Below are 17,241 nucleotides of genomic sequence, written 5' to 3'. Positions count from 1 at the left end.
AATACCGTAGGGCTTGGCTCTTTACTCAATGCTGTTTCTGGTTTACATGCTACCGTTAGGCAAAATACTCCGGAATCATGGTCTAGCGTACCACTGCCATGCCGACCATACCCAATTATACCTGTCCTTTAAACCCTAAGTCAATAACTCATCTCTAGGTATAAATTTCTGCTTAGCTGAACTACAAGAATGGATGAATGTCAGTTGACTAAAACGGCAACGGGATGAAATTGAGCACATTTCTCTATCCGGGAGCAGTCAATTCTTGAAGATCTGCTATGGTTGTGAGGGAAAGGAAGGAAGGAAGGAAGGAAAGAAGGAAGGAAGGAAGGAAGGAAGGAAGGAAGGAAGGAAGGAAAGAAAGAAGGAAGGAAGGAAGGAAGGAAGGAAGGAAGGAAGGAAGGAAGGAAGGAAGGAAGGAAAGAAGGGAAGAAGGGAGGAAGAAAGGAATCAAGCTCAATCTGGTAGTGGTCACTTCTAGGAGGTCTGCTAGGGCTGTGAGAGTTGGGGAGGAACAAAAGAAGAAACGAGAGATGCAGGGGAAAGGAAAGGGAAGATTAGGGAAAGAGAAAGGGAAGAAAGGAACCAACCAAAAACCTCCTGTTCTTCTGAGTTGTACAGGATTTTTTTTTAAAAACATGGCTGTTTTTGGTGCCATAGCTGTTCATTGGTTGTGCCTAGTACTATATAAATATAGTTTCTGTGCTGTAATATCGCTCTCAGCCTGGAAAGGTGTAGAGCTGTTTTGGAAAGAAAGTAGCTGTTTTTCTAATTCTGTACAACTCATTTAACAGTCAACCAAGGCTGCTAAAAAATTAGTTTGTACGTATCTAATATTATAGAAGCAATCCACATTACAATATCCCTACAAAATTTGTGAATTTACTTTAAAAAGATCACACTTTGAATAAAGGTGATATTCTCTTAATTAAACAGGGTCTGGCAATGTACCTACTGTGTATATAAAAGTGCTTCAAAATAAATTACTTTCTTTCATGTGTTACCTTTTAATGGACCAATATGTTTCCCTAGTGCATAGGTTTTTGACACTGCAGACATATTAGTCACAGTTAAGTCACAGTTAGTCACAGTTAAATTAATAGTAGAAGAGATAGCTAGTAATTAGAGCTAAACTTATGACCATAGTATAAACAGTGTTATTACAGTTATGGCTTACTGGAATGTAAAATGGGTGCAAACAAATTGATAGGAAAAGGTTTGTGTGATTTCAGTTTGGATTTTAAAGCACCGGCGTGCCATATAGAGACATTAGAACTTGTTTTACTTTAGATGTATTCATGAAGAGCAAAAGTTAGAAGAGCTGTCACCACTAGAACACAGCTGCTTTATAAATGGACCTAGTAGACAACATGTCATAGTTTGCAATTTATTTATTTAATGCATTTAATAGGGACTGGGGTGGCTGTAATGGACTGAGGGGTCATTTAACGGATGGGTACTTCTTAGTTTTTTTTTTTAATGTATTAAATTTTTTATTGAGATATAAAATCCTTTTACATACAGAAAAGAAAAAAGAAGATAAATTGCGCATTACATTGTATTATACATGTGTCATACAGTGTCTTACATGGGCGCATTATACAAACCCTAATAGTTACTTAACGTTGTTCAATATTGTCTATAATTGTCCATGAGAGTGAAAATGGGTTACTGAGTATTATACTGAAACTTGAGTACATGGTGGGTTATTTTAGAAACTGTATGGTGAACTAAAATATACAAACATAACTTATAACAAAATAACAAGGCATCTATAAGTTTTTAGAGTATGTCGATGTTCATATTTTTGATCTCCACATCTCCCATTGTGCGTCAAATTGTTTAGTTGTGTTACTGCGCAACGCTAACCATCTTTCGTCAACGTACTGGTTGGCCATCCTATTTTTGAACTCTTCTACCTCTGGGGGGTCTAGTTTCCTCCAATATTTTGCTATTATGGTTTTTGCTGTCATCATAGAGTGTGCTAGTAGAAGTCTACTTTGTCTTGGTAGGCTCTCCGTGCCCACCAGAAGCAAAGCTATCGTCGCTTCTCTAGGTATTTTGGCTTTTATTATATCTTCTATGAAGTTAAATACTTTTTCCCAGTATAATTTCAGTTTAGGACATGATCAAAAAATATGGGAAAGTGTACCCTTTTGGCCACAGTCCCTCCAACACAAACCGTCGCCAATTTTCGATCTATTGTATAACAAGGAGGGGGTAAAATACCATCTCAGGAATAGTTTAGTTTGAGTCTCCAGTATACCCAAACCTTTTGAAGATTTGGAGGTTAATATAAAGGCCTTGGACCATGAAGTTTCAGGTATCTCTTTTTTAAATTCTTTTTCCCAACTAAGCATGTATGTCTTTTTTGATAAAATTGTATTGCTGGTCATGGTATCATAAAAGAATCTTGTTTCAGATTTTATTTTAAAATTTGGGTTGTCAATCTTGTTTATGAGTATCGTTGGAAGCGTGATTTTATGTAAGGATTAGAGATGAGCGAACGTACTCGTCCGAGCTTGATGCTCGGGCGAATATTAGGGTGTTCGGGATGTTCGTTATTCGTAACGAACACCACACGATGTTCGGATGTTCGTCTATATGCGCTCAATGGGGCCGGCGGCAGCAGCGCCAACCCCATTGAGAACATATAGAAGACAAATCCTTCTTCTCTGCCACAGCTGGAACAGCTGTGACAGAGAAGAACGATGTTTGCCCATTGAATTCAATGGAACCGGCAATACAGCCGACTCCACTGAATGCAATGGGCTGCCGGCGATCGCGGGATGAATTGTCGGAAAGGGGTTAAATATATAAGCCCTTTCCTGCAATTCATCCAGAAATGTGTAAAAATAAAAAATATATATATACTCACCTGGTGCCGGCAGATGGAGTTCAGCGCGGCAGGCTGCAGTTCTCCTGAACTGCTCGGAACAGCTGTGAGTAGTATTCAGCAGCCGGGGATTTAAAATCCCCGCCTGCTGAATAAGATGCCTCTGAATGGTCACAGCCTGACCAATCAGAGGCCAGCCCTCACTCACACCCATTCATGAATTCATGAATGGGTGAGTGAGGGCTGCCTCTGATTGGCTCAGGGGCAGGAGAGCTGCCCCTGAGCCAATCAGAGGCAGCCCTCACTCACCCATTCATGAATTCATGAATGGGTGTGAGTGAGGGCTGGCCTCTGATTGGTCAGGCTGTGACCATTCAGAGGCATCTTATTCAGCAGGCGGGGATTTTAAATCCCCGGCTGCTGAATATTACTCACAGCTGTTCAGAGCAGTTCAGGAGAACTGCAGCCTGCCGCGCTGAACTCCATCTGCCCGCACCAGGTGAGTATATATATATTTTTTATTTTTACACATTTCTGGATGAATTGCAGGAAAGGGCTTATATATTTAACCCCTTTCCGACAATTCATCCCGCGATCGCCGGCAGCCCATTGCATTCAGTGGAGTCGGCTGTATTGACGGCTCCATTGAATTCAATGGGCTAACATCGTTCTTCTCTGGCACAGCTGTTACAGCTGTGGCAGAGGAGAACTTGCTGTGTCGTTCCCATCATTTTCTTGAATTGCCAAGATTTTCACACATGAAAACCTTAGCGAGCATCGGCGAAATACAAAAATGTTCCGGTCGCCCATTGACTTCAATGGGGTTCGTTATTCGAAACGAACACCCGAACATCGCGGGAAGTTCGTTTCGAATAACGCGAACCCGAACATTTTGGTGTTCGCTCATCTTTAGTAAGGATGTATCTTTTAGGAAGGAGTTGACTCTAAGATACTTGAATTTTTCGCCCGCTGTAAGGTCATATTCGATTTGAATTTCTTTAAATTCTTTGATTCTTTTTGAGACGATGAGGTCGCCTATCCATTTTATTCCTTTATCTGACCACAGTTTCATATCCAGATCTGGTAGATAGGGGTGTAATGTCTCTATAGGTAGTAGGGGTTTTTTCATGTTATCCATTATTTTTGTTTTTTTTTGAAAATTCACCCCATATGTCTATTGAGGCACGTAGAGTTGCGGGTATCTCAGTTATTTGTGGTTTTGGCTTTTTTGGATATAAAAATTTCTCTACTGAGGTTGCGTATAGTATTGCTTGTCCTGAGATATTCCTCAAGAAGCTTTTTTCCATGGAGGGCCATCCCAATGTGTTTTCGCTGGACAACAGTTGTTTAGTTTGGTTTAATATAATGGCCTTATAGTATGCATTTAGATTGGGTATGTCTGCCCCTCCATTTCTTCGATGCAGAGCCAGTATGGACAGAGTCAAACGAGGTTTCTTTCCGCCCCATATAAATGAATTCAATTGTTTTTGTAGTTTATTCAGAGTGGAGTTAGATATGTATATCGGTAATACTCTGAAATAGTATAGTATTAGTGGTAAAACCTTCATCTTGTAGGCCATAATTTTTCCAAGCCATGTTAAGTTTAACTTGGTTAGGTGGTCTAACTCCTCCTGTGTTGTGTTTAATAGTTTGGTATAATTTACCTCTTCTATATTTTTGGTTAATGGTGTCAAAGCTATTCCTAAATAGGGGACACTCTCATCTTTCCACACAAAGAGAAACTCCAGACAAATTACATCCCTTAATTTTTTAGGCATATTCATTCCAAGAATAAGTGACTTATCCACATTTAGTTTATACATAGATATTTTCCCGAAGTGTCCCAGTATCGCACATGCAGACCTCAGGGATTCCAGAGGATGAGTCAACGTAAGGATCACATCGTCTGCGAAAAGACCCAATTTGTACTGCCTATGGTTCACCGGGACACCTCTAACATTTGGATCAGTGAAGATCATCTCCACCAATGGTTCTATAGCCATCACATACAATAACGGGGACAAAGGACACCCCTATCTTGTACCATTAGATATTTGCAGTGGGTCTAAAAGCACACCGTCCACCAGAACTCTAGCTGTTGGGAGGGAGTACAGGGCCCGCACAGCACGTATAGTCTTTTCCCCAAATCCAAATTTTTCTAACGTCTTAAAGACATATTCCCAATGTACCCTATCAAAAGCCTTTTCGGCATCTAGTGTTAGCATGATAGTTGGAGTTCGCGTTTTTTCTATTGAGTATAATAGGTTCAAGATCTTCCTAGTGCTGTCCGAGGCCTGCCTCCCCTTTACAAACCCCATCTGGTCCGAGTGAATTATATCCGGAACGACCTCAAGAAACCGCTGGGCCAGCGTCTTGGCATAAATTTTAATATCAGTATTTAATAATGATATGGGCCTAAAATTTGATGGTAGATCTGGTTCTTTCCCGGGCTTGGGCAGAACCACAATAGTTGCTAGCAACATCTCTTGGGGAAAGCTGCCTTTGTTCATAGCGGAGTTGAACATATTCGTCATATATGGTGCCAATGACTCTGAGAAATTCTTGTAGTACTCCGCGGAGTAGCCGTCCGGACCAGGAGCTTTGTTATTTTTTAATGAAGACAGAGTCTTAAACACTTCAGAGATTGAGACTGGTTCATCTATATGTTCTGCTTGGTTTGGGCTCAGAGATGGCAGATTAACCATTTTGAGGAAGTTTTGAATGGAGAGACTATCTGGTTGGTCTGTTTGAGTATCATTTTGTATAGACTACTATAGTAGGATGAAAATGCGTTTGCTATTTGTTTTGGGTGCGTTATTTTAACGTTTTTGTTTTGGTGGCTCCAGATAAAGGGAATGTTAGCTTTTTTTGTTTTTTTCTTTAACAGGTTGGCCATCCATCTTGTTGGTCTATTTATTGATGTGTATATATTGGCTCTTTGGGCATTTACTTCTCTTTCAAAATCACCTAACAGGTTCTTGCGAAGATCCAATCTTATTTTGTGCATGTCATTATGTGTTTCTATAGCGATGAAAAAAAGAAAAAATAGCTCTTGCGCCGTCTCAACAAACAACTGGAGTTGACAATTTGATATTGTCTAAAAGATTTAATGAAGTACAACGCGTTTCGTCGCACAAAAGCGACTTTATCAAGTACATGCACCATAACACAACAATGCATACTTATATAGGAACTTACATGTATGTAGTGGTGTTGATGGGATGAGTAACCGGTGGTGGGTAGCTCACATGACCTCCACGTCATGTGTGCCACGTCAGCATAGTTGTTGCCAGTAGGAAAACCGAAAGTGAAACTACTTCCGGGTATGCGGAGGTCACGTGACCCGTGTAGGTATACGTATACAAAGAGCTTAATAGCTCTAAGTGTATACCGCTGTATAACACCATGTATGGGTGTGATGCAGGCGATGAATGAAGTGTATTACGGGCTCCGGTGTGCGTGGCCGGCATGGAAGTGCCGGTCGTCATGACGCAGAGTGCGTCATGACGCCGAGGACGTGAGGACTCCCAGTAGCGCTGGTGCCTGTAAAATGTAACCAAGGCAACCAGCGTCAGAGCGTCATGCCGCGAGGATACGTCCCGACGTCAAGGACGTGAGGACGTATAGTGTGCTGGCGTCTGTTGATGTAATGATGGGTGTAACTATGGCGACCGGCGCCGTGGGATGGCGTAGTGACGTAGGTACGTCAGTAACTACTCAGACCCAGCGTAGATTACCTGGTGCCGTGTTGTCATGGAGACAAGTGCCGTTTAAAGGTGTCCTGCAGGTAAGTATAAATTGTATAATCATATGTGTAGAACGGTACATACAGAAACAAAGTAGATAAAAGCCTTGATCTGAAATAAAGTATAGCAGAGCAAAATCTGCCTCCCAATAAAATAATAATTATGTATGGATGCATAAAAAAATATTTTTTGAAAAAACATGTGATACAGACTGGAAAAAATAGAGATGTAGTTTTTAGATAAATATATGCAATATCTCAATGTAGATTAATAGGGCCGCAGGAGCCTGGTGGAGATAATGGTAAAATGAATAATAATAATAATAAAAGCGGCTGATAAGAATAAAATAGAATATTTTTCAGATATAAAAATATTAGAAAAAGTATATATATATATATATCTATACATATATGTGCAATATATTAAACATTGGAATATTGCTGTATCAAAGGGTAGTACCGTGGATGGGATGGCATATGGACGGGGAAGTACAAAAAATATATACAGGAAAATTACCAGAACAATTAAATAAAATTACAACACAATATGAAAGTAGGTATATATACGAAATGTTCAGATTTTTTCCAATACCTCATTTAGTCCATTGGGAACCAAAGTGTCCAAATGGAAAATCCAGAACATCTCCTTTTCGCGCAGTTTCTGGATGGACTTACTGTGTATCGTTTCTAGTGGTGTAACTTTCAGTTGTCTAAAGTCTTTATTGTGGTAATTTAAAAAATGGCGTGATATGCTGTGTTTAGTGAAACCATTTTTAATGTTATTCCGATGTTTATTTATCCTTTCCCTTAGGGAGTTTATGGTGCGGCCCACATACCTGTGTCCACATGGGCATTCTAGTAAATAAATCACTGATATGGTCTTGCATGTAAGATATTGTTTGATAGGTAAAGGTTCACCATCTTTAATTTTTATTTCTTTGCATTTATTAGTGATATTTAGACAACATTTGCATTTCTTTTCGCCACATTTGAAAACCCCTGTTAAGTTTCTATTAGTTTTATATGGTTTTTTATATGTCTTTTTTTCTTTTTTGGGGCAAGATGGTGCAAGAATATTTTTTAAAGTTTTGTTTTTTCTAAATACACACATGGGGTAGTTTGGGATTTTGCTCTTCAGAAACGGGTCTTCTTTTAGTATTGCCCAATTTTTATTGATGATTCCTTTGATTATGTTATGTTGTCTACTATACTTTGTAATAAACGCCAACCTAAAATGATTCTTGTGTTCTTCTTTGTCATTCTTTTTTTCATCATTCTCATCATTCTCTTGATCTTCCTGTTTTTCTGTCTTGTCCTCTCCTGTTTTGTTTTTCAAGGCTTTCTGATACGCAGAGTCAATGAGGCTTTTTGGGTATCCTTTGTTTCTGAATCTTTCTTTTAGTATTTTAGCTTGCTTTTTAAACTCATCCGTGTTTGTACAGTTCCTTTTTATCCTTTGCAATTGTCCATATGGGATATTGAGCTTCCACTTTTTGTGATGGCAGCTCCGAAAGTCAAGATAACTGTTCGTATCGACAGGCTTGAAGTTGGTGCGTGTCATGATTCTTTCTCCCTCTGCTATTAATTCAAGGTCCAAAAATACTATTCTTTCTTTATTGATAGTAGATGTGAATCTGAATCCAAATTCATTTTTTGTGAGGTCATGTATATATGTTCTTAAATCCTCATCTTCTCCTTCCCAGATTATAAGTAGATCATCTATATACCGTCGGTACATAATGATGCGTGGGTCAGAGAATCGATTTTTTTCAAAAACACCCATTACACAGTTCGCGAAACTAGGGGCACAGATCGTGCCCATCGCGGTACCCCTAGTCTGCCTATAGAAATTGCCGTTATATGAAAAGAAGTTATTTTTCAAGATAAATGATATGGCTTTTAGAATAAATTCTTTTTGTTTGGTGGGCATGAGGGGATCTTCGCTTAGGGTCTCATCAATGGCTTCTACCCCTTTAGCGTGGTCAATGTTTGTGTAGAGAGATTCCACGTCCATTGTGCACCAAAGGTATGTTCCCTTCCATGGAATGTCCTTGACGTCCTGCAATAGGTGCCCCGAGTCTTTTGTATATGATTGTAGGGTCTTGACATACTTTTGTAGTTGTAGGTCCAAATATTCAGATAAACGGTTGGTAATGGCTTGCATGCCCGCTATTATTGGGCGTCCAGGGGGGTTGTCGATGTCTTTGTGAATCTTGGGTATTTGATAGAAGTAAGGCATCCCCACTGGTGAATCAATTATGTATTTAAATTCGGGTTTGGAGATACAGTTATCAGAGTAAGCTTCTGTTAGTAATTTTTGGAAGTCTGCTTTAATTCTATCCGTTGGATCCCTCTTTACTCTTTCGTAGTAGTCTTCATTATTGAGTATTTTCATGGATTCCTCATGATAACAATTATCATGAGGAATCCATGAAAATACTCAATAATGAAGACTACTACGAAAGAGTAAAGAGGGATCCAACGGATAGAATTAAAGCAGACTTCCAAAAATTACTAACAGAAGCTTACTCTGATAACTGTATCTCCAAACCCGAATTTAAATACATAATTGATTCACCAGTGGGGATGCCTTACTTCTATCAAATACCCAAGATTCACAAAGACATCGACAACCCCCCTGGACGCCCAATAATAGCGGGCATGCAAGCCATTACCAACCGTTTATCTGAATATTTGGACCTACAACTACAAAAGTATGTCAAGACCCTACAATCATATACAAAAGACTCGGGGCACCTATTGCAGGACGTCAAGGACATTCCATGGAAGGGAACATACCTTTGGTGCACAATGGACGTGGAATCTCTCTACACAAACATTGACCACGCTAAAGGGGTAGAAGCCATTGATGAGACCCTAAGCGAAGATCCCCTCATGCCCACCAAACAAAAAGAATTTATTCTAAAAGCCATATCATTTATCTTGAAAAATAACTTCTTTTCATATAACGGCAATTTCTATAGGCAGACTAGGGGTACCGCGATGGGCACGATCTGTGCCCCTAGTTTCGCGAACTGTGTAATGGGTGTTTTTGAAAAAAATCGATTCTCTGACCCACGCATCATTATGTACCGACGGTATATAGATGATCTACTTATAATCTGGGAAGGAGAAGATGAGGATTTAAGAACATATATACATGACCTCACAAAAAATGAATTTGGATTCAGATTCACATCTACTATCAATAAAGAAAGAATAGTATTTTTGGACCTTGAATTAATAGCAGAGGGAGAAAGAATCATGACACGCACCAACTTCAAGCCTGTCGATACGAACAGTTATCTTGACTTTCGGAGCTGCCATCACAAAAAGTGGAAGCTCAATATCCCATATGGACAATTGCAAAGGATAAAAAGGAACTGTACAAACACGGATGAGTTTAAAAAGCAAGCTAAAATACTAAAAGAAAGATTCAGAAACAAAGGATACCCAAAAAGCCTCATTGACTCTGCGTATCAGAAAGCCTTGAAAAACAAAACAGGAGAGGACAAGACAGAAAAACAGGAAGATCAAGAGAATGATGAGAATGATGAAAAAAAGAATGACAAAGAAGAACACAAGAATCATTTTAGGTTGGCGTTTATTACAAAGTATAGTAGACAACATAACATAATCAAAGGAATCATCAATAAAAATTGGGCAATACTAAAAGAAGACCCGTTTCTGAAGAGCAAAATCCCAAACTACCCCATGTGTGTATTTAGAAAAAACAAAACTTTAAAAAATATTCTTGCACCATCTTGCCCCAAAAAAGAAAAAAAGACATATAAAAAACCATATAAAACTAATAGAAACTTAACAGGGGTTTTCAAATGTGGCGAAAAGAAATGCAAATGTTGTCTAAATATCACTAATAAATGCAAAGAAATAAAAATTAAAGATGGTGAACCTTTACCTATCAAACAATATCTTACATGCAAGACCATATCAGTGATTTATTTACTAGAATGCCCATGTGGACACAGGTATGTGGGCCGCACCATAAACTCCCTAAGGGAAAGGATAAATAAACATCGGAATAACATTAAAAATGGTTTCACTAAACACAGCATATCACGCCATTTTTTAAATTACCACAATAAAGACTTTAGACAACTGAAAGTTACACCACTAGAAACGATACACAGTAAGTCCATCCAGAAACTGCGCGAAAAGGAGATGTTCTGGATTTTCCATTTGGACACTTTGGTTCCCAATGGACTAAATGAGGTATTGGAAAAAATCTGAACATTTCGTATATATACCTACTTTCATATTGTGTTGTAATTTTATTTAATTGTTCTGGTAATTTTCCTGTATATATTTTTTGTACTTCCCCGTCCATATGCCATCCCATCCACGGTACTACCCTTTGATACAGCAATATTCCAATGTTTAATATATTGCACATATATGTATAGATATATATATATATATACTTTTTCTAATATTTTTATATCTGAAAAATATTCTATTTTATTCTTATCAGCCGCTTTTATTATTATTATTATTCATTTTACCATTATCTCCACCAGGCTCCTGCGGCCCTATTAATCTACATTGAGATATTGCATATATTTATCTAAAAACTACATCTCTATTTTTTCCAGTCTGTATCACATGTTTTTTCAAAAAATATTTTTTTATGCATCCATACATAATTATTATTTTATTGGGAGGCAGATTTTGCTCTGCTATACTTTATTTCAGATCAAGGCTTTTATCTACTTTGTTTCTGTATGTACCGTTCTACACATATGATTATACAATTTATACTTACCTGCAGGACACCTTTAAACGGCACTTGTCTCCATGACAACACGGCACCAGGTAATCTACGCTGGGTCTGAGTAGTTACTGACGTACCTACGTCACTACGCCATCCCACGGCGCCGGTCGCCATAGTTACACCCATCATTACATCAACAGACGCCAGCACACTATACGTCCTCACGTCCTTGACGTCGGGACGTATCCTCGCGGCATGACGCTCTGACGCTGGTTGCCTTGGTTACATTTTACAGGCACCAGCGCTACTGGGAGTCCTCACGTCCTCGGCGTCATGACGCACTCTGCGTCATGACGACCGGCACTTCCATGCCGGCCACGCACACCGGAGCCCGTAATACACTTCATTCATCGCCTGCATCACACCCATACATGGTGTTATACAGCGGTATACACTTAGAGCTATTAAGCTCTTTGTATACGTATACCTACACGGGTCACGTGACCTCCGCATACCCGGAAGTAGTTTCACTTTCGGTTTTCCTACTGGCAACAACTATGCTGACGTGGCACACATGACGTGGAGGTCATGTGAGCTACCCACCACCGGTTACTCATCCCATCAACACCACTACATACATGTAAGTTCCTATATAAGTATGCATTGTTGTGTTATGGTGCATGTACTTGATAAAGTCGCTTTTGTGCGACGAAACGCGTTGTACTTCATTAAATCTTTTAGACAATATCAAATTGTCAACTCCAGTTGTTTGTTGAGACGGCGCAAGAGCTATTTTTTCTTTTTTTCATCGCTATCACGTTTCCGTGGGTCCAATTTACCATTTGGACACAGAGGCTCTGCAGCAGACTCCAACAACTCAGGAACCAGGACGACACCAGAGGAGTAAGACCCTTTAGAGGTCTGACAAGCCAACTTGGACTAGGAGGTGTTGGTGGGACCCCTCTCCACAGGGGTTTCCACCATACACCGGGTAAGTCCCATTTTATTTTATTTTACTTTATAGTATTATACCTTTTAAATTCACTTATTCGGATCACCCAGTGACACACCCCCCAGATAACCAGTTGAAGCGCCTCCCTGACCATCTTATTATGTGTTTCTATGGACGGGTTTCGTTGAATTTCTATTTCCTTGGCATGTAGTTTTACGAGTAGGTCGTCTATTGTTTTTGTTTTTTCTTTTTTATATCTTGACCCTAGCTTTATTAAAATGCCTCTCATAAATGCCTTATGGGCGTTCCATAAAATTATTGGGTCTATATGTGGAGTGTCGTTGTATTTAAAGTACTCTAATAGAGCTTCTTGGATCTCTTTTTTGTATTTCGGAATATTCATTAAATATGTGTTGTTTCTCCATGTTTTGTTAGGTTTGTTAATGTTGTTTGTATTTAGTTGAATGGTTAGTGGAGCATGGTCCGACCAGGTGGCGGTACCGATTTCCACTTTTGCAATCAACGCCAGAAGCGACCTATCTGTCAAGCATAAATCGATTCTCGAGAAAGTTCTATGCCTCGGCGAGTAACACGAATATTCCCTCGCAGAGGCATTGATGCATCAAAATGAATCGTAGAGAGCATTCCCATGTAACCATTCACCCAATGTAGCATTTCTTTTAAGTGTGGGGCTAGTAGTGTCCATGCTTCTATCTGGTACCAGATTAAAATCGCCAAGCATTAATATGTGTCCTTGTGCAATTTTGTTTATTTTTTTTATTAATTTGTTAAGGAAATTTATCTTCCTGGTGTTTGGTACATACGTATTTACCAACGTTACCTTTAGGCCCTTCAAAGAACCAACCAATATTATAAATCGTCCCCTTGGATCACAAATTTGTCTTTCCATGGCGAACGGTGAGCTCTCGCTGAATGCGATCATGACACCAGCGTGTTTTTTTTTCGCACATGCAAAGACAATCTGCGGATAGGACCTATGTGACATTTTGTTACAATCACTTTCCAACAAATGAGTCTCTTGCATACATACTACTTCTGCGTTGTGAGAGGACGCCTCTTTCCATGCGCATCTTCTTTTGAAGGGCGAGTTCAGGCCGTTGACGTTTAATGACAGAAGCTTCACAGCCATATCGACGAAAACGGAAGATGGTGTATCAGACGTAGGAGATCCCAAAGCGAAGTGATGCCTGTAAAAATAAAGCAGAAGAACCGAACAAAGTCCTCCTTGCTTGACGCTCTAGTGAGCTGCCACGGAATGTGGCTGTAGATCAAAGCAAAGAGGATAAAGAAGTAAAGCAGTTTGAGTAAACTGAGGCAAGACTGGTCTTGCATACTTAGTGGGGGTGAAAGTCCAGCTTCAGTGGGCAGGCACTACAATAAGTATTGAATTGTTGTCACCGGGTGAGTACTTGGCTTCATTTTGAAGTGTAGGAGTCTTGTTCGTTGATTTGCTGGCGGACATTGGAGTCGCGTTTAGTTTGGGTACGCGGTGGAGGTTGGAGAGTTATTCCCCAGGCTGTCAGCGTCTCAGTGGCAGATTTGGGGTTCAGGAGGATATGGTGTTTGCCATCTTTGGTAGCTATGATTTTAGTTGGAAAGCCCCACTTATAGGGTATATTTGCATTTCTCAAGGCAGAAGTTAATTCTGCGAAATTTCTTCTAGCTTCCAGCGTAGCTTGCGATAGATCAATAAAAATTCGTAAGCCAGAATATGGGTGCGGGAATGGTTGGATTTTTCTCGCTGCATTCATGAGCGCTTCTTTTGATTTGAAATAATGAATGCGGGCTATTACGTCCCTGGGAATTTCTTCTTTCAGAAATTTCGGACGCGGCAATCTATGGGCTCTGTCGACTTTTAGTTCTTGGACTGGTATATCAGGGAGAAGGGTCTGCATAAAGCGTATGATGTAATTAGATAACTCTGCATTTGGCACCTTCTCTGGAACTCCTCTTATCTTGATATTATTGCGCCTGTTTCTATCCTCCAGATCTGTCAACTTGAGCTGTAATTTATTGACTTTTTCTTCTAGCTCATAATGCGCGTCAATTAGAGAATTATGTGAGACGACAATTTCTTCCATTTTTTTTTTCATTTTTATCAATTTTGTTATTAATATCCAGCACTGAAGAGTTAACTTTGGATGTTAAAACAAGCATGTCGGCTTGAATTGTATCTCTGAGAGCCAACACTGCTTCTTTTATATATAATTCAGTGACTGGTCTGTCAGTAGCTGAGAGGTTAATTAACCCTCCTTCTCCCACATTCTCATTAGCACAATTTATGTCCTTCTCTATCTCTTCTTCTGCTGACATTTTTTGTTTTTGTTTGGCCGGGCTGCTGGTGGGTGATCTACCCTTAGACTGCAGCGTGGCCGGCGCCATTTTAATTGGGGAGTGCTCTGAGACATTTTTCACTTTATGGACTGACCTTGTGATGTCTGGAGGTCTGTTGTCCTGCTGATTGCTGCCGCTGTTTGTTACAGCTTCCCGGAGCGCTCCTTCCTCCAAATCTCTCTCTGTAGCAGAGCCGCAGCTTTCATTTTGCTCCGGTTCCAAAGGAGCGGGAGATGAAGTTTCTCCGGTGGCCATTGCTGGAGCGGGACCGCGCGCTGCAAAGAAGGACTCCAGTCTCGCCGGTGTCTGCTTGGAGGCTCTTCTCCGTGACATCTCCAGGGTCCTGCGATCTTCCCACTGCTTTAGCTGAGCTGTGGATCCTCCGGTGAGTGCTTTTGTGTAGCTTTAGTGCCTAGGCTGAACGGAGCCTAAAGAATTGCTGCCGTTCCGGCGCCTCGTTAAGCCACGCCCCTCGGTACTTCTTAGTTTTATGTTTTGACCTATTCCCTACAATTAGCCACTTTTTGAAAATGTGTAGAAACCCCTTTAAGTGGTAGTAGTTTGTCAGAGAATAAAAAAAGTTCTTGAACAAACATAAAATCCACACACTGCTGTTGTGTAGACATTAGGACGATTGATCCAAGTGTTTTCATGCTCCGATACAGGATGTTGCTTTAACCAACATTACTAATGGCATAATCTAATGTGTGCAACCATCTTTATTGCTTATGGCAGTCATCACAGATAGAGATTTGATGGCCCCAAGGAATAAAATTGGGTCGCCCATTGGAGCTGGTTGACATAACCATACCACTAATAAGGTGGGATAAAAGTATTGAGCACCTACCTTGTTTCCGTGAAAATAAGACATACCCATAAGATAAGACCTCCCCTGATTTTTGGAGGGGGGGGGCTTAAAAAATATAAGCCTTAGGGCGCCCACCCACTGGCGATTTTTTTTTCTTTGCGTTTTGCGTTTTTTCTCAAGAGCAATTAGAATTGAATGTACTCCTGTCCACTGGCGTTTTTTTTTTGCGTTGCGTTGCGTTTTTTAACATAGGAACTGTCAGTTGCATATGTGTCCTTATTTTTCTCCTAATGCACCCATGAAAGTCAATGGAAATTAATGGAAAAGCCGCGAAAACGCGCGGAAAATGCGGGAAAACGCTGCGTTTTTCACGCATGAAAATCGCAAACGCCAGTGGGTGGGCGCCCTTACCCTGAAAAAAGAGCCCCAGCTACATTACATTTTTAAAAAATGCAATATACTACCTAGCAGGCTCATCCAGGTCCCTTCTGCTGGTCTTCAGAGTTCCGGCACGCTTGCTTGCAGTCCTCAGCCGCTGACATAAGATCGCTTCCTGGTAACAGGGTTCATAAACCCTGCCTTTAGGAAGCAATGGATCTGGTTCTGGAGCAACGCGGTTGAGCCAATCAATGCGATGGCTGTGATTGGTTTTTTGAGCGCTGAAGTGATTGGCTGAGCCACGGTGCTCGAGAACCAATCAGAGCCATCACTTCTTAGAGGTGGGGTTTACAAACCCCGTCACCAGAAAGTGATTTCCTGTTGGCGGCTGAGGACTGCAAGCAAGTGTGTCGGAACGCTGGAGAATAGCAGAAGGCACCATGACCATGTCTGCTCCATAAGTATTATAAGACATCCCCTGAAAATAAGTCCTTGTGTCTTTTTTGAGGGGCAAAAATTAATATGACAGGGTCGTATTTTCGGGGAAACATGGTATTTGCCCCCATCCCCTTTGCAGGATCGTTAGAGTAATTCCCCATGTGTTTGTTTACTAATGTTGTAGGAAATGTCTGCGGAAAGAGTAGCGTCCAGGTTATAATAAGGACCTTGGTTGTTCCCACAGTTGCTTGTAGACAAGAACGTACTCATGAAAACTAAAGGACATCAATAGCAAAAGGGTAAAGTAAGCAGATAGTTATAAATCCCATACCGAAATATACTAAACAAGTAAAACAATTGTGACATTTGAAGATCTCTTTTTAAGAAGTATCCCTTACAGTATGCCTTGGCTTCCATAAATGCTAATATTTATGCAAAACACAGACGTTTGGAATACCCTAAATATATGAGCTTGTTTGGTGTCAAAAAGATTGATTGAAGCTGTATGTTGTATGGTTTGGAAATGTGAATTACCAGATGTTCCAGAACAAAGCCTTAAGGTACACAGCACAAAAACCATCAGGGGACAAGGAGGTTTAGTAAATGACAAATGTGTAGAGCAATAATAGAAGAGGAGGCGAAGAAGTAAAGGGGGCAAAATAGGATTGAGAAAATGTACATGGTAAATCTTAAATCTGACATCTTTTCAGACATATTATTTAGGGTACGCACCAAGGAAAGTGACAAGGTTTTTTTTTTTACTTTTGATATTTTATCATTTGTACTAAAAAAAATCTGCTTTAAGCTATTTTATTTGCATGACTGATATGGAAATGGTAGATTTTTGTCAAATAAACATACACAATTTAATAATCTCCTTCTGCAATTAATTATTTTTGCTTTGCAGCTTCTAATGTGGCTTTCTAAGTATCTGTCATTCCCTCGGTATGAATCCAGCTGTTTATATAACAAAATATTCCAATTATGCATCTCTAAA

This window comes from Eleutherodactylus coqui, chromosome 12 (genome assembly GCF_035609145.1).
Source record: "Eleutherodactylus coqui strain aEleCoq1 chromosome 12, aEleCoq1.hap1, whole genome shotgun sequence".
In the NCBI taxonomy this organism is placed as follows: Eukaryota; Metazoa; Chordata; class Amphibia; order Anura; family Eleutherodactylidae; genus Eleutherodactylus; species Eleutherodactylus coqui.
Note: the sequence above shows the minus strand (reverse complement) of the source record.